The following is a 22,864-nucleotide window of genomic DNA, read 5'->3' on the forward strand; positions in this document are numbered from 1 at the left end:
TCAGAACCGGGTTGTTGTAATGGAGACGTTTGAGGGTTCAGCCAGGTGCAGCTTCACAGCAGAAGGCAGACGGTCTGAGTTCACCATCCCAGCTCCGTGGAGGTCCAACATCAACCAGTCGGGTTGATGTTCTGGGTTCTGAGTCGGGTCTGTCCTGAATGAGTGTAGACAGATTCACCATGGCAACAAGTCTCACCAGTAACATTAGAAATCTTAATTATTTCTAATAAGGAGAAAATCACAGCGTTTCAACACGAGGTGCTGGGACCCGCCCAGTCAGCTTCATATGCATTCCGTATGATGAATTGTCATTTCACAATGAAATGTGTGGAACACTGCTAGCTTATTTCAAATGCTGCCAGTGTTAATAAGCGCCATCTCTGGTGTGACTTCATAAGAGATGCAGTGAAGGAGAAGAATGAAGATTGTGATGCACTGTATGATTATCCTGCACATCTAGTGTACAATCAAATCACAGCAGCGATTCATCTCCGTCGCTCTGACATCAGTTCATGTCTCAGGCGACCAGTGAAACAGAAACACCTGGCCAGGTGCAGCTTCACAGAGAAAGCACAGGAGCAATCTGGAGATCTTCCTCCAGCGTTCCTTCAGTACTTCCGACCGCCACATTACTCAGTAAGCTGTCAGGATGTGACTTTGTTCATGAGATTAAAGCCGGTGGGGCCAGACTGGGAGGCTGCAGCAGAGACGGAGCGGTCCCAGCTGCAGCACCATCAGTCAGAGACATCATGGGATAAATACACCACAAATTGATCCAAATCTTTCCACAGGTAATAAAAAAGCATCTGCACAAACAACTAAGCAGTGGCAGGTCTGTCATTAACAGTCTTTCTAAAATTTCATTGAAGAAATTTTAGTACAGGGTCTCATATCTCCTCAAACACATTGACTCTATTTTCATTGTGATATTTCAGTCTGAGTATTTGCTAGTTCCCCCAACCACAGATCGACTGTGAGCACAGAGACCTTCTTCCAAAATCAGAATCAACTCTTTTTTGTTGCTGATCAACATTTTGTCACCTTTAGTGGCTGATTGCAAAGCACTGGAGGCCCCATGCTGGCAGTGATTGGTTCTTGCTCCCATTATTTTCCAAAAACTGAACAAAAAATGAAAGATTTCCTTCCAAAATGAGTGAAGCTGAACACATGACCAGAAGGAGTGTGTCAAGTTGCCAACAGCAGTCTGGCAACTGTTACAAATTGGAGACACACTTGTACAGAAAGTAGTGGAGTCTATGAAATATTTTGAAACTGTGTGAGATTATCTGGCTTTGACTGAACAGTCTTATCCACTTCATCAGGCGGATGCGGTCCGAACTCCGAACTCACCCTCCCAAACTGTCTGAAGATCTTAGAAAAGTAGAACGCGATCAAATGTATTTATTGCCTGCAGGGTCAAACTCCAAATCAATCAATCAATCAAATTTTATTAGTATAGCACATTTCAGCAGCAAGGCATTTCAAAGTGCTTCACATCATAAACACAAAAACAGAAAGTAGAATAAACAATATATTGTTCCATCATTACATTTTTAATTGATCATGTTTCAAATAAAACTCTAAACAGGTGAGATTTAAAGGAAGTCAGGGTTTCTGATCTATGAATCTAGATCTAGAGCTCTAGATCTATGAATGAAACATGGGACAGATTGAAATACAAGAAGAAATCGCAGTAACGCCACCATTTTAATGCTGTTGATCTTCCCCGATCAATATTCTGCTAAAGTTGTAGAATTTTGCTCGACCAGTTCAGTTGTAGGAGATGTTCTAAGTTTTTTGTTACCATCACGCCCAAATATGTGAAGGAATCATCAGCTATCTTAAATGGTGTGGACCTCAAATACGCCGGATCAGCCCAAGGGAGATTTGAAGGGGTTTTGCCTGATGCTGGCAGCCAGAGGTTCAATAATGACTGAGAAGAGAAACAGTGAGTGGAGGCGGCCCTGACCCGTCCCTGACCCGTCCCCCGATGAACAGCAATGTCATGATGCGTGATATGAAGGAGGTGAGGTAAACGCAGGGGATCCAGGCAGTAGAAAAATTCATGATGGTTTTAATGATGAAATGACGAAAATGCAAAGTCCAGGCAGCACAGATAAGCAGAAGGTTAGGAGCTCAGAAACTGGTAGCAACTGGAACAAATGTAGAGACAAACAGCTGGACAGACAAGGATCCGACTAGGAAACAAGAGACACAGGTGGATTTAAATACACAGAGGATCATCAGGGAACACGAGACACAGCTGGGAGCAATGAAGGGAAGCTGGGACAACTCAGACCCAACAGAACACAGAAACCTAAATTAACACACAGAAAAAGCAAACCCTCACAAGCAAAGGGACAGAAGATGTTCTGATTAGTAAAGCAAATAAATTATTTCTATCCATTCTGTAAACATGGGTCCAAAACCACATTTTTTGAGAACATACATCATATAAGACCACCCTAGTTGATCAAATGCATGTTATGCTTCTAGTGAAACAATAGACTCATCTGAATGATTTGAGGATAATATATTGAAAAGATGGTGCAAATTAAAAAACATATGTCATAAAGCCAATCTGATCCAGGTGGATGATTAAACCGATGCGTCTTTTGAGTCTATTGGCTAAAATTTCCCTAAGGATTTAGTTTCTCGAGATAGCAATGAAATTGGGCAATAGGATGAAACATCGTCTGGATCTCGGAAAGGTTTAGGAATGAGCGACATATTGGCTCTGTATGAAGTGGGAAGCAGTCTTGATGCTTGCTTAGCGTCATTTAACATACGTAAAAGTAGAGTCGATAGTTTGGTACTGAATACTTTGAAGAACGATTCTGTCAGGACCAGGAGCTTTGCTGACCTATTAGCTTCTAGTGCTATACATCAGTGTGAAATTATTCTACTAGACAGGAGGATGAGGCGCAGTCATTTTTATTTTATTTTTTATTTCCTAGGTAATTTTATATTAAAAGTATGTTTCTTATTTTTTCTTCACCTCTCCATAGGTTGCCACCTTATAGTGGCGAATGGATTTGAGGCAACTCTAGGAGTTCTGCTGTCATACCCCATTTAGGGCCACCCAAGTCTCGAGGTCAAAGGTCAGGGGTGCCCAAAGTTGGTCCTCAAAGGCCGACATCCTGCATGCTTCATTTCTCTCCCTGGTTTAACACACCTGGATCAAATGATGGCTCATTAAAAAGTCTAAGAAGAACATTGACTTGCTGAAAAGGATGGTACTACCACGAGGGAGAGACTGAAACGTGCAGGATGCCGGCTCTCTGGGACTGACTTTGGGCACCTGTCCTTGGTGATGAACCAGACAAAGAGCAGCCCAAAGAGCCTTATGGAGAGTACAATCGGTGGATGTAGTGTCCCCACGGCCGGACACAGGTCACCAGGGCCCCACTCTGCAGCCGGGCCTGGAGGTGAGGACGCTTGGGAAGCACGTGGTGCCCAGGCTTTTCCCTATGGAGTCTGGCCAGCCTCAGGCCGAAGTGGAGAAGTGGGTTCACCACCTGTAGGATGAGCCAAAGGGCCATGTGCAGAGTGAGACGTCGGTGCAGAGTGAGACGTCGGTGCAGAGTGAGACGTCGGTGCAGAGTGAGACGTCGGTGCAGAGTGAGACGTCGGTGCAGAGTGAGACGTCGGTGCAGAGTGAGACGTCGGTGCAGAGTGAGACGTCGGTGCAGAGTGAGACGTTGGAAGGCCGAGGGTGGGGACCTTGGCAATGTGACCCGGGGCTGCAGGAGCTTTCTCACTGGGCTTGGAGTGTCACCTCTCTGGTGGGGAAGGAGCCTGAGCTGGTGTGTGAGGTGAGAGGTTCCAACCATAAATAGTCTCATCTCATCGCATGGCTCAAGATGAGAACCATGCATAACGAAACATGAATGAATAATCTGATATGTAGCAACAAAATGTATTTTTTGATTTGGGGGATGTTGAGTCCAAGGCCACGTTGTGCGCAACCGGGGTTTTGAAAGGATCCATTTTGGTGGCTTTGGGATCACGCCTCTGCTTTTTGCAGATGATGAGACCCTACTGGCTTCATCAGGTCATGATCTAGAGTCTCATCCTCTGAGAGCCTTTGTCTTTTCTATTACCTTTGGGCTTTGTCATCTTGTGCATAACATGACACTACACCTATCTTAAGCAGAAGTTTTAAAGATTATTTAGGGTGAAATAATGAAGTTGAGTCAGAGTTTCCTCAAAACACATCTACTATGTACTGACACTTAATCCACACCCCAAAGTCCAGCTTTTGACCATCTGTCATGGTGAAGAGTTTTCCACTCATGAAGGACAACCAGCCAGGAGCAGAAATAATGGGAAGGTCATTAATCAGGAGAAAATGTTTCATTTGTCAAGATGAAAATATGATGGCAATAACTGACAACAACCTAAATTGAGCTGAAGATGTTTGCTGTAATCCTCTAAATGTCTGGAGATGAAACAGATCGACCCCAGCCGATCTTCCTCTTCGTTTGTCTTGTTTGTGTGTCAGTGAAATATCAGCCGCTGGCTCTGACTCTATGGCAACCGGTCCATCTCTACAAGTACTGACGAGGAAGAACAAAGTCAGAAAAGGTTGTCAGGGAGGAATAAACAGTGGAGGATGTTTCCATCTCTGTCCCAGATCAGGAGTCATCGCACACACACCCATTCATGTCATTTTCCTCTGATATCATAAAGCATTAGACAGGAAATGAAGTCCGCCGTCTGTAAACAACGTCCGATCACCTTCTGTCATCATGAGCACGTCTGAGTTAATCATGTTAACTTCCTGTTGGCTGTGGAAGGAGAAACCTGCTCCGGGTTCTCCCTCACATCTGATGGACGGGATCCGGCGCCAGGCTTTTCCTGCTGGGAACCAGGAAGGCCTGACTGTGGGGAAATGTCCTAAACACATTTCAAGTCATTCAAAGATTAATATCTGAGTCCAAACATCTGTCTTTAATCCAACCTCAGCCTCTTCATAATTTCAGCTCAGGAATCTGAAAGTGTCGGTCAGGCGATGGTGTTGCTGTCCTCAGACATCAGCATGGAGACGGTTCATGTCCATAACTAGAGGTGAGGCTCAGGATTTATTTCTCCTTCTGCCTCCTGACACTCAGCTGAGTGAAAGAGCCAGATCATGAACACAAGAAGCTGAACTGGGTTCCAGAGTAGAGCTGACCTCCATATACAGGATTCCTGGTGCTGAGCTTCTGGTTTCAGCTCCGAACCTGTTGGGTTAGACTCTTTAGTTTTTCTCCCTGGTTTGTGAATCTTGTTTGGAATGTGACCGTGTTTCCTTTAACCCCACACTGAAACGATCAGTCCTTGTCCCCATGTCTCACCTGGTTTCTGTTTTCTAGAGATGGAACATCCAAAGCCAGACTTCTTGTGTCGTCTTGCTGAAAACCATGTGACTGTCGACAAACGATGCCTGCACTGCATAGGACACGTGACAAAAGTGCGATGAGTCGTGCTGCTTCATGGGTTGTTGGAGATCAGTGGTGTCCAAAGTGGTCCTGCACGTTTTAGTCTCTCTCTGCTGGTAGTAACAAGTCAGTGTTCATGACTGGATCCAGGTGCATTAAACCAGGGAAAGAACTGGAGCGTGCCGGCCCTCCAGGGCCACTTTGGGCACCACTGATGTAGGTCATTTGGTCGCACATCAGAGGACGCATTAATGCAACAATGACCAGCATATTTAAATGAGTGTCATTTTAAGGAAGTCACTCATTAAGATACAATGTTACTGGATGTCTCAGTTGTTGACTGCATGTGCACTTTAACACCAACTCAGTCCATTCACTCAGCTCATTTCAGCTTTTAGGTCAAAATGAGCTAAAAGCATGTGGGATATGATTAGCATGTTGACTAGCATTTTCTCACTCCATTCAATCGATGGAGTTTAGTTTTATTACTACTATGTTCAGTCTTGAATAGCAACAAAGTAAAAATACTTCACTACTTTACTTAAGTATATTTTGGAGTACTTCATACTTTCCTCCAGTATGAAAATGTTTGATACTTTCACTTTTACTTCACTACATTTCCGAACTTAATTTTATACTTTTACTCCGATACATTTTCAATGTGTGGTTTAGTTACTCGTTAAAAAAAACGAGAGAAAAACGCAAATGTTTTGATCAACCTACTGATCAACTGCAACAAAGCCTGTTTGCCTGGGTTGTTCATCTCCACCAATAGGATGCACAGGTTTCACTTCTCCCATTAAACACCAAGTTAACTGAAATCTCTCCCTCTTCAGATGCCAATAAGCTGCATTTCCCTCCCAATTCTTTTTCTTTTGCATAATGACCAGTTGTTGCACCTATAGTGTGTGAAGTAGAGGAATCCTAACGGCTTTTTCTCTTCATGTTGGCCACATTTTCTGTACTGACTATTTTTCTCATTTTCAGCACTGACCTTACTGAAAGGGAAAACTTGAGGCTTATAGAAACTTTGTATTTTCTGTCCTGGAGGGTTTATTAAGAAGCTGGTTCAGTTGTAAAGCAGGTTAAGTTAATCTAAAGCAGGTTAAGTTAATCTAAAGCAGGTTAAGTTAATCTAAAGCAGGTTAAGTTAACCTAAAGCGAGTTAAGTTAACCTAAAGCAGGTTAAGTTAACTTAAAGCAGGTTAAGTTAACCTAAAACAGGTTAAGTTAACTTAAAGCAGGTTAAGTTAACCTAAAACAGGTTAAGTTAACCTTGTAGGTAAAGCACCTAATGTTCTTAACTAAATGATGCTGCAGGTTATCTATTAGCAGGTTTCATTTTGCCTGCACTTGGTTCTGTTCATTATTTTAAGTGTATTTAACAAGTTTACCAAAATATAAAAAATGTCATTCAAACTGCATTTGCCTTGTTTTACTTTTACTTTTCATTACATTACTTGAGTTCATCCATTGTTACAGTAATTTCTATACTTAAGTACAAGACGTTTTAGATACTTCAATACTTTAACTCAAGCAACATTTCAATCAGTGACTTTTACTTTTACCAAAGTCATATTTTGGAGCGGTACCGATACTTTTACTGGACTCTGAGATTTCACTACTTTATACAACACTGACTATGTTAATATACTCTATTCAATAGTTAATGCAAATTAGATAATAAACTACTAAAGTTATTTAGAATGCTAATGTTGGTTAATCTGCAAATATTAGCCAATATTAGCCAACATGCTAATGTTAGCATGTTGACTACAGTATGTATAAAAGTCTATGAAACTGCCCTATAAATATCAAGACTTTTCTTTCCTTTGCAGCAATTGCCAGAAAGCTGCAAGTCCCAGATGTATGAGAGGTAGATTTTCAGAACCCGGTGAGGAATTTCTATGTTTTCATGTACAAATTATGTAGAGAGAGAGACAAACAAATAAGTAACAAGAATTTGTTCAGGAATCCACAGAATTCTTCAAAAGTTTAATATCTGAAATGATCAAAAGTCTTTTTCCAGTAGAAGCTGAATGTTCTGATTTATAGTTGAAATGGGCCCAAGATCCAAACCCAAAAGCAGAACATGGAGTAGAAAGAAACACAAACTACTAATAAGACCCAAAGGAAGGAGACATTTCCATAATTATTGATTTGTAACTAAAATCTTCTGAATTGATCAACATTGTGAATCTCCTGATTCTGTCCTGGTTCTGGTTCTGGTGAACCGGTCTTTGGGCTCCGCCAGCCTGAACAAGAACAACAAATTACCACCAGGAAAAATGTAAATATTCTGGATTATTATCATAAATGATAAGAAACCTGAGGTCCAAAAGCTGAAGGTGTTTCAGGACCAGACTCCCAACAGGAAGTAGAAACTACAGTTGACAAAATAAAACCTTCCTCAACAAGCAATGTGAAAGGAGAGAAGCAGAACCACATCTGGAGTCCTGCTGGTTCTGACGCACTTTCAGCAGCTTCTTTGGATTGGTCCAGTTAAAGTCCGTTAATATGGGGGAATTTTCCTGCCATAATCCAAGACCACACACTTTCTGTATGAAAGCAGGATTTCATGTGTTTTGTTCTCAAAACTTGTACTCAACACTTCTCCTCGCACTCCCTCTGCTCGCTTATGAAACATGGAACTGCCTTTTGGCACAGTCGCCTGGCAACCTCACAGCCAATACATTAAAGGTGTTGTACTGGATGTGTTTGTTTCCTTCTACCTTGTGTGCCTGTGTGGCTACTATCGATTGTAGCAACCTGCGTCACTCACTGGATGTAGGGAGAGACAACGACATTAGCCTTCTGCTCTGCGGTACATTAAACATCCACCAGCAGAGCTAATGGCCGCTAACATCTACAGATCGCTAAGAGCTACTGGTCGCTAAGAGCTACTGACCGCTAACAGCTACAGATCGCTAAGTGCTACTGGTCGCTAAAGAGCTACTGACCGCTAACATCTACAGATCGCTAAGAGCTACTGGTCGCTAAGAGCTACTGGTCGCTAAGAGCTACTGACCGCTAACATCTACAGATCGCTAAGAGCTACTGGTCGCTAAGAGCTACTGACCGCTAACATCTACAGATCGCTAAGAGCTACTGGTCGCTAAGAGCTACTGACCGCTAACAGCTACAGATCGCTAAGAGCTACTGGTCGCTAAGAGCTACTGACCGCTAACATCTACAGATCGCTAAGAGCTACTGGTCGCTAAGAGCTACTGACCGCTAACATCTACAGATCGCTAAGAGCTACTGGTCGCTAAGAGCTACTGACCGCTAACAGCTACAGATCGCTAAGAGCTACTGGTCGCTAAGAGCTACTGACCGCTAACATCTACAGATCGCTAAGAGCTACTGGTTGCTAAGAGCTACTGGTCGCTAGCAGCTACTGGTTGCTAAGAGCTTTGGTTGGGTTTGTTCACCCAACCAAAGACAACATAGTCATGATATCTATCTATCTATCTATCTATCTATCTATCTATCTATCTATCTATCTATCTATCTATCTATCTATCTATCTATCTATCTATATGATATTTGTGTGTGTTTGTAAGCTAAAGTATTAAAAGTTTTGAGAACAAAAGACATGAAATTCTGTTTTCAGACTGAAACTGTGTGCTCTTGGATTATGGCAGGAAACACCCCCCATAGATTTGTTCCGGAAGAGCTCACAGAACCATTAGGACTGGTACCGGCTTTCTTCTAGACTCGGACCTGCAGTTTTACTTTGAAAGCCTCAGACCGGAAGCAGATCTCTGCGGTTTCGTTAAGTGGACGCGCTTCCAGCTGTTCTTTGCGCTTGGACTTTGCTGTGGGACGTGTCGGACCGAACCATGGCCCCGCTCTGCGCTCGGCTCTGACCTCCAGCCGGCGCCCGGAGCTCCAGCATGGTGCCGCCGGGAAACGAGTCGTACAGCCGGGCTGAGACTAACCGCACCGCGGGGGAGCCCGGGCCGGAGGTGGTGATCGTGCCGCTGGTGTTCGGGCTGATCTTCGTGGTGGGGCTCTCGGGAACTCCCTGGTGATGCTGGTGATCGGCAGGGTGAAACCCAGCGGTGGCGCGCGCCCCCTCAGCCCCACCAACATCTTCATCGTGAACCTGAGCGCGGCAGACCTCCTCTTCCTCCTCTTCTGCGTCCCGCTCCACGCCACCATCTACTCCCTGCCAGAGTGGGTGTTCGGAGCTTTCCTCTGCAAGTTCGGACACTTCTTCACCACTGCCAGTATGCTGGTCAGCATCCTCACGCTGGTGGCCATGTCCGTGGACCGCTACATCGCCGTGGTGCGCTCCAAGAGCTCTGCGTGCATCCGCAGCCGCAGGAACGCGCTGGCCGGGCTGTGCGTCATTTGGACCATGTCCCTGCTGTGTTCGGTGCCGGTGGCGCAGAACTACGTGCTCACCAGCCACTCCAGCGCACCGAACAAGACCTTCTGCTGGGAGGGCGGGCTGGGAGCGTCGCGGCGCGCCTACAAGGTGTCCATCCTGCTGCTGGGCTTCATCCTGCCGCTGCTGCTCATCTGCTGCTGCTACATCAGGGTCAGTCCAGCTCCAGGCTAATGTTTCACTCCTCACGCCGCCGTAAAACCCGCGTTAATGGCATGAGCAGGGGCCAAAGGCCGCGCGTAAACCTGCTGAGCCGTGCGTAAAGAGTTGCTGCGGGGCGCGCCGCGCCACGCACTCACCTGCGGCGGTCCGACAGAAGACCAAGAGACAGATAGGAGGCCAGAGCTTCTGCGAACTGGTCTTTAGGTTCTACAGGAGGAACTGGGTCAGAACTGACCCAATGGAGCAGAGGTCTTTCACACTGTCAAGCTTTTAAAGCCTCTAAAATCTCCGCTTTCAGAAACTTGAAAGTTCAGCTTGGCAGAAATTCTTTCATACAGCAAAAAATGAAAGATAAATGCTCCAAACAATAATGATGTTTTCCTTCTATGATTGAATATTTTCATAATGTCAAGAGTGAGTTAGGGCTGTTTGGTGGTCCCAGCATGTGGTCTGTCAAACAGGTCAAAGGTCGGTGAACTGGTGACGTTGATGACGGTTTGCAGAGCGAGTTCATGGTTCTTATAGGAAGGAATCTAAACAGCTTGTCAGTCTGTGGAGTAAAAAGTCGCTGAGCACAGACAGACATGAACACGGAGCGGGTCGCCCCCCGCTGAGATTCGGCACAGTGAGCCACACTGGCACATTCACAAAGCGTCGTTGTATTTCAGGTTCATATCTGTCACTGACACATTCTCTCTCACACACTAATATATTTGGGAATCAGTGATTATATTTGGTCCAGCTGATTCTGATTAATCCTTCTTATATTCACGTTGATGAAGACACACACTGGACTGTATTCATGAACATACAAACAAACATAAAGTTTACATTAACATGCAGATTAATTTATGCTGCCAACATTTGGACCAGCTCAGCTGCTGGTCCAAATGTTCAGCTGAAGAATTAATATTGTAAGTATGTAAAGTTTTGGCATGACTAGTCTAATCACACTAGTCATGAGTATACTTGGTTTAGGGTCAGTTAACTTGAAGTATTATTTCAGAACAATAATCATGTGCTTAGTGTAATAGTAATTAAATTGTAGAGAATCAATTCAAAGTGGACTAAATGTATCATTATATGCTTCTTTGGAACAATTAAAGTTCTACTTTATACTTTAAGGTTTATATGTAATATAGACATGCTTGATTGCAATATCTTAAATGTACTATTTTTGTGATTATACATTTAGAATGTCTTGTGAGTAAATTGGCCTTACATAGTTTATATATTAGTAGTGGGATTACAGTATGTTACAGTTACACATTTCTATTGTAATTGCTAATGAAGTAACTTTAGTTACTTATTGTCTTTAATTATTCTGCTTTGCCACTTTGTACATTAATGCTTCATAGTCACTGCAGACACATCAGGTACCAGAACACAGAAGATCCATGAACTTTACGGGTCAAACTAAAGACATTGTGCTTCAATATGTCACCATTTTTCAAGACTATGTTGCCAACATACGATCACAGACTTGTACAAATTGTTACGTTTACAGTCAACATGCTGATGAAAATTAGCACAATGAAACAACAGGTACACTTTAGGGGAAATGTGAGAAAATTCCACCAAGGACAGAGTATTGTTTTAATGCAATGTCCCAGTTTTACTGCATTTTTCCATCCAAAGAACAGAGAGGAGCAGAAGATTCCCGCTAACTGCACTTTACAGAAACCGACAAGAACAGCAACACAGCAGGTTAACAGAGAAAGCTCTTGCATTTTAAAGAGTACAGAAAAACAGCAAAGACAAAAGCATAACTGACAATTTGAAGACGTTGTATGTGACATCATCAGAAGTGAAGATGGTTTTCTGGGTGTCTTTACCTGTTGATGTCAGAAGTAGATAAATAGTCAACAATATCATAGAATCAGCTGGTGCGGGCATTAACTATGAAGATGGTTAAGTAAGAGAGACAAACTACCTTAGTCCAAAAATGTTCAAATCATGTTTATTAAGCCCTCAGTGTTGGAAATTCACCAGTTTCTGCTGTTAAACTGTGGTCAGCTGCTCAGTAAAGTAAAACTCCTTCACCATGAAGACGATGTGGAGCTTCATCCTGAGAGCTGGTTGGTTGGTGGTCTGATTGGAGATCTGATTGGTGATCTGATTGGTTGTCTGGTTGGAGATCTGATTGGAGAACTGATTGGTTGTCTGGTTGGAGATCTGGTTGGTGGTCTGGTTGGTGATCTGATTGGAGATCTGGTTGGAGATCTGATTGGTGATCTGATTGGTGATCTGATTGGAGATCTGGTTGGAGATCTGATTGGTGATCTGATTGGTGATCTGGTTGGAGATCTGGTTGGAGATCTGGTTGGTGGTTTGGTTGGTGATCTGGTTGGTGGTCTGGTTGGTGGTTTGGTTGGTGATCTGGTTGGAGATCTGGTTGGTGATCTGGTTGGAGATCTGGTTGGCGGTCTGGTTGGAGATCTGGTTGGTGATCTGGTTGGTTGTCTGGTTGGAGATCTGATTGGTGATCTGGTTGGAGATCTGATTGGTGATCTGATTGGTGATCTGGTTGGTGATCTGATTGGTTGTCTGGTTGGAGATCTGATTGGAGAACTGATTGGTTGTCTGGTTGGAGATCTGATTGGAGAACTGATTGGTTGTCTGGTTGGAAATCTGATTGGAGAACTGATTGGTTGTCTGGTTGGTGATCTGATTGGAGAACTGATTGGTTGTCTGGTTGGTGATCTGATTGGAGATCTGGTTGGAGATCTGATTGGTGATCTGATTGGTGATCTGGTTGGAGATCTGGTTGGAGATCTGGTTGGTGGTTTGGTTGGTGATCTGGTTGGTGGTCTGGTTGGTGGTTTGGTTGGTGATCTGGTTGGAGATCTGGTTGGTGGATCTGGTTGGAGATCTGGTTGGCGGTCTGGTTGGAGATCTGGTTGGTGATCTGGTTGGTTGTCTGGTTGGAGATCTGATTGGTGATCTGGTTGGAGATCTGATTGGTGATCTGATTGGTGATCTGGTTGGTGGACTGGTTGGAGATCTGGTTGGTGATCTGGTTGGAGATCTGGTTGGTGATCTGGTTGGAGATCTGGTTGGTGGTTTGGTTGGTGATCTGGTTGGTGGTCTGGTTGGTGGTTTGGTTGGTGATCTGGTTGGAGATCTGGTTGGTGGTTTGGTTGGTGATCTGGTTGGTGATCTGATTGGAGATCTGGTTGGTGGTCTGGTTGGTGATCTGGTTGGTGGTTTGGTTGGTGATCTGGTTGGTGATCTGATTGGAGATCTGGTTGGTGGTCTGGTTGGTGATCTGGTTGGTGGTCTGGTTGGAGATCTGATTGGTGATCTGGTTGGTGATCTGGTTGGAGATCTGGTTGGAGATCTGGTTGGGGTCTGGTTGGTGATCTGATTGGAGGTCTGGTTGGAGATCTGGTTGGTGGTCTGGTTGGTGGTCTGGTTGGTGGTTTGGTTGGTGATCTGGTTGGTGATCTGGTTGGTGGTCTGGTTGGTGATCTGGTTGGAGATCTGGTTGGAGATCTGGTTGGTGATCTGGTTGGAGATCTGGTTGGTGGTTTGGTTGGTGGTTTGGTTGGTGATCTGGTTGGTGATCTGGTTGGTGGTTTGGTGGTGGTGGTTTGTTGGTGATCTGGTTGGTGATCTGGTTGGTGGTTTGGTTGGTGATCTGGTTGGTGATCTAGTTGGTGATCTGGTGAAACCAAATCCTCTTCTGAGACAGGAAAGGATTTAGGTTTTCTAATTTCTGATCTCTGGCTTCATCTTTCATCTTAATCTGCTTAGACTGCAAAAATGTGTTGAGGATAAAAACAATGATTTGTAAATGATAAAGGAGTTCTGATAACAGCCTCACAATATCAAAGTCTGTTTGGGATAATGAACTTCATTAAAACCAGGTTGTGAATAGAACTGTATGAAGTTGCAAAAATCAGAACATGAAGCTGAATGATTATTGTAATAATATCCTTAAAATGACAATAAAGCTGATCAAATTATTTCTGAAAACTTTGTGTTTGTTTATATCTTCACTGCACTATTTATAATTAATCAAAGATAATTAGTGTTTTGAAGCAAACGTACCACTAGCTAGTGACACGTTAGCAGCCTGCGTCCCTTCAGCTCCTTTCATGACCCTCATTTCATTTCCATCGGTTCTGGTCCTGTTGTGTTGTCATCTAACTTGGACTAGGACATCACCAAATTTACCAAAACTGCAGACTATTACCAGGCCCTCTCTTCTTTTAATTAGGCCCGAGCAGCTAAGCGCTGCGAAGGCCTATTGTTTCTGTACTGTTTATTATTATTATTATTATTAGGCCCGAGCAGCTAAGCGCTGCGAAGGCCTATTGTTTCTGTACTGTTTCTTCTTATTATTATTAGGCCCGAGCAGCTAAGCGCTGCGAAGGCCTATTGTTTCTGTACTGTTTCTTATTATTATTATTAGGCCCGAGCAGCTAAGCGCTGCGAAGGCCTATTGTTTCTGTACTGTTTCTTATTATTATTATTACGATTCTCCCTCCAAATGAATTGGCTTTTTGGGGCTTTATCATATTCAAAAACTCACCAACTTGGCGGAGGCCTTAAGCCTGTTTCAAATTTACGTATTTTAAAGTCGTCGCAAAAATTACACAAGAAATGGCTCAATAGCGCCACCTAGAAATTTTCAAAGGACCCTTTGCTATTCACTTACTTCATCGTAGAGACATGAAATTGGTACACTTGTAGAGCTCCCCAAGATGCTCAAAATTTACAATTAATGTCATAGTGCAAGTATCACAGGAAGTCAGCCATTTGGATTGAAGGTCAAATTTTCACCCCATTTTTGCCGTTTACAGCCTTCGTATTTGATCGAACTCCTCCTAGGGATTTCGATTGATCGGCTTCAAACTCGGTCAGTCTGTTCATAAGGCATGTCCCATCTAAAGTTATGAAAACGGTGAGTTTTTGAGTATGCTGAAGGGGGGTTAGCAGGGGTCAAAGTTCACCTACTCGCCATAAAAAAATAAACTGCTATATCTCCTACACAGAAACTCACAGAGGCACCAAAGTTACTGTGATTGATCATCATCGGCTGCCCTACAATACCCTATGGTCGAATGATGACATCACTTAGGCCACGCCCCCTGAGAACAGGAAGTGTAATGTTTTACTGTGAACTGTCGCTATCTGACCCCTTTGACCTCATCAACATGAAACTGTGCCCAGACACAGAAAACATGTTGGTGTATTGAGGATTCCAACCCCGACCAGCTTCGATGGAGCAGGTGGGCGTGGGGGCGTGGCGAAGTGACCTGTAACGCCATCGCCATACGTTTGGCTCTCAATTCCACATTTTTGGGCCCAGCTGCTCCAATTTCACAAAGATGGACCCTCATCTACTCCCCGACAGGAATCCATCACAATATTTGGTGGGTGTGGCCTAATTTCTCTATAGCGCCCCTAGAACACTTTAAATGATCAGCCCCAAGCCATGCTTTAACATACAATTACGAAACTTTGTACACGTGTGTACCTTGTCAGGACTTACAAAAAAGTCTCTTGGAGCCATTGTGTAAACCCCACAGGAAGTCAGCCATTTTGGATTGAAGTTTGGATTTTGACCCATTTTTGCCGTTTACAGCCTTCCTATTTGATCGAACTCCTCCTAGGGATTTTGATTGATCGGCTTCAAACTCCGTCAGTCTGTTCATAAGGCATGTCCCATCTAAAGTTATCAGAACGGTGAGTTTTTGAGTATGCTGAAGGGGGGTTAGCAGGGGTCAAAGTTCACCTACTCCCCATAAAAATAAACTGCTATATCTCCTACACACAAACTCACAGAGGAACCAAAGTTTGAGTGATTGATCATCATCGGGTCTCCTAGAATACCCTATGGTCGAATGATGACATCACTTAGGCCACGCCCCCTGAGAACAGGAAGTGTAATGTTTTACTGTGAACGTTCGCTATCTGACCCCTTTGACCTCATCAACATGAAACTGTGCCCAGACACAGAAGACATGTTGGTGTATTGAGGATTCCAACCCCGACCAGATTCGATGGAGCAGGTGGGCGTGGCGGCGTGGCGAAGTGACCTGTAACGCCATCGCCATACGTTTGGCTCTCAATTCCACATTTTTGGGCGCAGCTGCTCCAAACTCACAAGGATGGATCTTCATCCACTCCCCGACAGGAATCCATCACAATATTTGTAGGGTGTGGCCTAATTTCTCTATAGCGCCCCCTAGAAAATTTTAAATGATCAGCCCCAAGCCATGCTTTAACCTACAATTACGAAACTTTGTACACATGTGTACCATGTCAGGACTTACAAAAAAGTCTCTTGGAGCCATGGTCTAAACCCCAGAGGAAGTCGGCCATTTTAGATTGAAGTTCAGATTTTGATCCCATTTTTGGCGTTTATAAACCATTTCAGTACTTCGCCACTTGGGGTCAGTATTGCTCCACAAATGAAACAGCAGATAAACAGGATGAAGAACAATATCAGTATTTCGCCAGTAGGTGTCAGTGTTCCTCCACCGATGATAAACAGATCCACGGGCGGATGGGCGTTTAAAACTTTGAGTGTGTTGCCATGACATTTCTAAAAGGATAGAAATGTCTCAGATAATTTTTGTTGAATTAAATCATGCAGTAAATGTAGCGTTTTCTTACTTCTTACAAACCATTTCAGTAATTCAGTAAGAATTACTCCAACAATGAAATAGAGTGCTTTAGAAACACAGCTGAAAATGATGAAAAATGACGAACTGTAGTACTTCGCCATGTGCATATGATCGGCTGTAAATTACACGTGGATCTTCCGACTGACGCCAAATTGGATACGTATGACCTTTGTTGACCTCTAAAGAGAACAACAGCATTGAAATATATTTTGGCTCCACTGCGCGTCCTACATTAATCCGCCAGCTATATTTCCTCGCTAAACCAATGAATCTGCACCACATTTTTTGCATCGTCAAGGAGCGCCTCCAAACGCATCAGTGCGTACCGCCTGAAGGACGGGCGTGGAAACTGCGCAACAACTTCTGTGTTAGCACGTGGCCAGCGTTGATGGAAACTGAGCAACAGCTTCCGCGGTGCGGGCAGGAGCTGAAAACTGCGTGAGAGCTTCTGTGGTGGCTGACGTGAGGCGACGGTTGCTAGTACCCCACGGTGGCAATAGGCCGGAGCGGCGCTTGGCTGCGAGGGCCGTTCGGGGCTGCTTGCAGCTTTAATTATTATTATTATTATTATTATTATTTTTCTTCCCACCTCTTTGGGGGGCTTTTTGGGGGCCTTATCATATTGGAAAACTCACCAAACTTGGCGGAGGCCTTAAGCCTGTTTAAAAATTTTGATTTTTAAGGTCATCACAAAAATCCCACAAGAAATGGCTCAATAGCGCCACCTAGAAATTTTCAAAGGACCCTTTGCTATTCACTTACTTTATCCTAGAGACATGAAATTTGGTACACTTGTAGAGCTCCCCAGGACGCTCAAAATTTACAATTAATGTCATAGTGCAAGTATCACAGGAAGTCGGCCATTTTGGATTGAAGGTCCAATTTTGAGGCCATTTTTGCCGTTTACAGCCTCCGTATTTGATCGAACTCCTCCTAGGGATTTTGATTGATCGGCTTCAAACTCGGTCAGTCTGCTCATAAGGCATGTCCCATCTAAAGTTATCAAAACTGTGAGTTTTTGAGTATGCTGAAGGGGGGTTAGCAGGGGTCAAAGTTCACCTACTCGCCATAAAAACATAAACTGCTATATCTCCTACACAGAAACTCACAGAGGAACCAGAGTTACTGTGATTAATCATCATTGGCTGCCCTACAATACCCTATGGTCGAATGATGACATCACTTAGACCACGCCCCCTGAGAACAGGAAGTGTCATGTTTTACTGAGAACGGTCGCTATCTGACCCTTTGACCTCATCAACATGAAACTGTGCCCAGACACAGAGAACATGTTGGTGTGTTGAGGATTCCAACCCCGACCAGCTTCGATAGAGCAGGTGGGCATGGGGGCGTGGCGAAGTGACCTGTAACGCAATCGCCATACGTTTGGCTCTCAATTCCACATTTTCAGGCCCAGCTGCTCCAAACTCACAAGGATGGTCCCTCATCAACTCCCCTACAGGAATCCATCACAATATTTGGTGGGCGTGGCCTAATTTCTCTATAGCGCCCCCTAGAAAATTTAAATGATCAGCCCCAAGCCATGCTTTGACCTACAATTACGAAACTTTGTACACATTTGTATCATGTCAGGACTTAAAAGAAAGTCTCTTGGAGCCATGGTCTAAACCCCACAGGAAGTCGGCCATTTTGGATTGAAGTTCAGATTTTGACCCCATTTTTGCCGTTTACAGCCTTCCTATTTGATCGAACTCCTCCTAGAGATTTCGATTGATCGGCTTCAAAAACTCGGTCAGTCTGCTCATAAGGCATGTCCCATCTAAAGTTATCAAAACGGTGAGTTTTTGAGAATGCTGAAGGGGGGTTAGCAGGGGTCAAAGTTCACCTACTCGCCGTAAAAAATAAACTGCTATATCTCCTACACAGAAACTCACAGAGGCACCAAAGTTTCTGGAATTGATCATCATCGGGTGTCCTACAATACCCTATGGTGGAATGATGACATCACTTAGGCCACGCCCCCTGAGAAAAGGAAGTGTCATGTTTTACTCTGAACGGTCGCTATCTGACCCCTTTGACCTCATCAACATGAAACTGTGCACAGACACAGAAGACATGTTTGTGTGTTGAGGATTCCAACCTCGACCAGCTTTGATGGAGCAGGTGGGCGTGGCGGCGTGGCGAAGTGACCTGTAACGCCATCGCCATACGTTTGGCTCTCAATTCCACATTTTTGGCCACAGCTGCTCCAAACTCACAAGGATGGATCTTCATCCACTCCCCGACAGGAATCCATCACAATATTTGTAGGGTGTGGCCTAATTTATCTATAGCGCCCCCTAGAAAATTTTAAAAGATCAGCCCCAAGCCATGCTTTAACCTACAATTACGAAACGTTGTACACGTGTGTACCATGTCAGGACTTACAAAAAAGTCTCTTGGAGCCATGGTCTAAACCCCAGAGGAAGTCGGCCATTTTAGATTGAAGTTCAGATTTTGATCCCATTTTTGGCGTTTATAAACCATTTCAGTAATTCGCCACTTGGGGTCAGTATTGCTCCACAAATGAAACAGCAGATAAACAGGATGAAGAACAATATCAGTATTTCGCCAGTAGGTGTCAGTGTTCCTCCACCAATGACAAACAGATCCACGGGCGGATGGGCGTGAAAACTTTGTGAGAGCGTTGCCATGACATTTCTAAAAGGATAGAAATGTCTCAGATAATTTTTTGTTGAATTAAATCATGCAGTAAATGTAGCGTTTTCTTACTTCTTACAAACCATTTCAGTAATTCGCCACTCTGAGTAAGTATTACTCCAACAATGAAATACAGTGCTTTAGAAACACAGCTGAAAATGATGAAAAATGATGAACAGTAGTACTTCGCCATGTGCATATGATCGGCTGTAAATGACACGTGGATCATCCGACTGACGACAAATTGGATACGTATGACCTTTGTTGACCTCTAAAGAGAACAACAGCATTGAAATATATTTTGACTCCACTGCGCGTCCTACATTAATCCGCCAGCTATATTTCCTCGCTAAACCAATGAATCTGCACCACATTTTTTGCATCGTCAAGGAGCGCCTCCGAACGCATCAGTGCGTACCGCCTGGTGGACGGGCGCGGAAACTGCGCAACAACTTCTGTGTTAGCAGGTGGCCAGCGTTGATGGAAACTGAGCAACAGCTTCCGCGATGCGGGCGGAAGAGCTGAAAACTGCGTGAGAGCTTCTGTGGTGGCTGGGTGAGGCGCCGGTTGCTAGTACCCCGCGGTGGCAATAGGCCGGAGCGGCGCTTGGCTGCGAGGGCCGTTCGAGGCTGCTTGCAGCTTTAATTATTATTATTAGGCCCGAGCAGCTAAGCGCTGCGAAGGCCTATTGTTTCTGTACTGTTTCTTATTATTATTATTATTATTATTATTCTTCCACCCAAATGAATTGGCTTTTTGGGGGCTTTATCATATTCAAAAACTCACCAAACTTGGCAGACCCGTAAAGGGAGTTTCAAAATTTTGTATTTTAAGGTCATCGCAAAAATCCCATAAGAAATGGCTCAATAGCGCCACCTAGAAATTTTCAAAGGACCCTTTGCTATTCACTTTCTTCATCGTAGAGACATGAAATTTGGTACACTTGTAGAGCTCCCCAAGATGCTCAAAATTTACAATTAATGTCATAGTGCAAGTATCACAGGAAGTCGGCCATTTTGGATTGAAGGTCCAATTTTGAGCCCATTTTTGCCGTTTACAGCCTCCGTATTTGATCGAACTCCTCCTAGGGATTTCCATTGACCGGCTTCAAACTCGGTCAGTCTGTTCATAAGGCATGTCCCATCTAAAGTTATCAAAACGGTGAGTTTTTGAGTATGCTGAAGGGGGGTTAGCAGGGGTCAAAGTTCACCTACTCGCCGTAAATAAATAAACTGCTATATCTCCTACAAAGAAACTCACAGAGGCACCAAAGTTACTGTGATTGATCATCATCCGCTGCCCTACAATACCATATGGTCGAATGATGACATCACTTAGGCCACGCCCCCTGAGAACAGGAAGTGTCATGTTTTACTGTGAACTGTCGCTATCTGACCCCTTTGACCTCATCAACATGAAACTGTGCCCAGACACAGAAAACATGTTGGTGTGTTGAGGATTCCAACCCGACCAGCTTCGATGGAGCAGCTGGGCGTGGCGGCGTGGCGAAGTGACCCGTAACGCCATAGCCATACGTTTGGCTCTCAATTCCACATTTTTGGGCGCAGCTGCTCCAAACTCACAAAGATGGATCTTCATCCACTCCCCGACAGGAATCCATCACAATATTTGCAGGGTGTGGCCTAATTTCTCTATAGCGCCCCCTAGAAAATTTTCAATGATCAGCCCCAAGCCATGCTTTAACCTACAACTACGAAACTTTGTACACGTGTGTACCATGTCAGGACTTACAAAAAAGTCTCTTGTAGCCACGGTCTAAACCCCAGAGGAAGTCAGCCATTTTAGATTGAAGTTCAAATTTTGATCCCATTTTTGCCGTTTACAGCCTTCCTATTTGATCGAACTCCTCCTAGGGATTTCGATTGATCGGCTTCAAACTCGGTCAGTCTGCTCATAAGGCATGTCCCATCTAAAGTTATCAAAACGGTGAGTTTTTGAGAATGCTGAAGGGGGGTTAGCAGGGGTCAAAGTTCACCTACTCGCCGTAAAAAAATAAACTGCTATATCTCCTACACAGAAACTCACAGAGGCACCAGACTTTCTGTGATTGATCATCATCGGGTGTCCTACAATACCCTATGGTCGAATGATGACATCACTTAGGCCACGCCCTGAGAAAAGGAAGTGTCATGTTTTACTCTGAACGGTCGCTATCTCACCCCTTTGACCTCATCAACATGAAACTGTGCCCAGACACAGAAGACATGTTGGTGTGTTGAGGATTTCAACCCCGACCAGCTACGATGGAGCAGGTGGGCGTGGCGGCGTGGCGAAGTGACCTGTAACGCCATCGCCATACGTTTGGCTCTCAATTCCACATTTCTGGGCCACCTGCTCCAAACTCACAAGGATGGATTCCCATCAACTCCCCGACAGGAATCCATCACAATATTTGGTGGGCGTGGCCTAATTTCTCTATAGCGCCCCCTAGAAAACAGCAGCCCATAGGTTATGTTGTTATTAATTATTTAAATATACATTATTATAACTTTTTATATATATATAAGTTTATTTTGTGGGTTAAAGTACAAACATTCATTCATTTTTGCTAGAAATAATACAAACAAAGTCATTCAGCAAAACTTATGACAGCGAAGTAAGAACACACTGGGGTCAGTGTTGATGGAGTACTACTGGCACCTTGTGGAGAAATACTGGTACTGCTAGTGCAATACCAGTATTGCCCCAGCAGGAGGCAGTGGTACTCCATCAATGAGAAAACAGATCGACGCTACGTAATAACAGTCAGCCGGCGACAGCTGGAGCTGCGAAGTTTTCCTGAACATTTTGCCTGCTTTTTGGAGCCACAGAACTGGACTACGCTCAACATTTTGCTTGGATTTTGGAGTTGCAAATCCAAACCACGCTTTTGAGCAAGAAGGCTCTGTTGGACCGGAGTTGGAGAAGTTTAAACTGAGCAACAGCTTCCGCGGTGCGGGCGGAGGCGCTGAAAACTGCGTGAGAGCTTCTGTGGTGGCTGGCGTGAGGCGGCGGTTGCTCATACCCCGCGGTGGCAATAGGCCGGAGCGGCGCTTGGCTGCGAGGGCCGTTCGAGGCTGCTTGCAGCTTTAATTATTATTATTATTATTATTATTACGATTCTCCCTCCAAATGAATTGGCTTTTTGGGGGCTTTATCATATTCAAAAACTCACCAAACTTGGCGGAGGCCTTAAGCCTGTTTCAAATTTACGTATTTTAAAGTCGTCGCAAAAATTCCACAAGAAATGGCTCAATAGCGCCACCTAGAAATTTTCAAAGGACCCTTTGCTATTCACTTACTTCATCGTAGAGACATGAAATTTGGTACACTTGTACAGCTCCCCAAGATGCTCAAAATTTACAATTAATGTCATAGTGCAAGTATCACAGGAAGTCAGCCATTTTGGATTGAAGGTCAAATTTTCACCCCATTTTTGCCGTTTACAGCCTTCGTATTTGATCCAACTCCTCCTAGGGATTTCGATTGATCGGCTTCAAACTCGGTCAGTCTGTTCATAAGGCATGTCCCATCTAAAGTTATCAAAACGGTGAGTTTTTGAGTATGCTGAAGGGGGGTTAGCAGGG

The 22,864-nt window shown here is 44.2% G+C and overlaps 1 pseudogene; it reads left to right on the forward strand.

The window, feature by feature from the left end:
• Positions 1–9,127: 9,127 nt before the first annotated feature.
• LOC129352132 (galanin receptor type 1-like) overlaps positions 9,128–22,864 on the forward strand; it is a 36,267-nt pseudogene continuing 22,530 nt past the window's right edge.

The sequence above is a fragment of the Poeciliopsis prolifica genome, unplaced genomic scaffold, assembly GCF_027474105.1.
Source record: "Poeciliopsis prolifica strain line A6 unplaced genomic scaffold, Auburn_PproV2 SCAFFOLD073, whole genome shotgun sequence".
Taxonomy (NCBI): domain Eukaryota; kingdom Metazoa; phylum Chordata; class Actinopteri; order Cyprinodontiformes; family Poeciliidae; genus Poeciliopsis; species Poeciliopsis prolifica.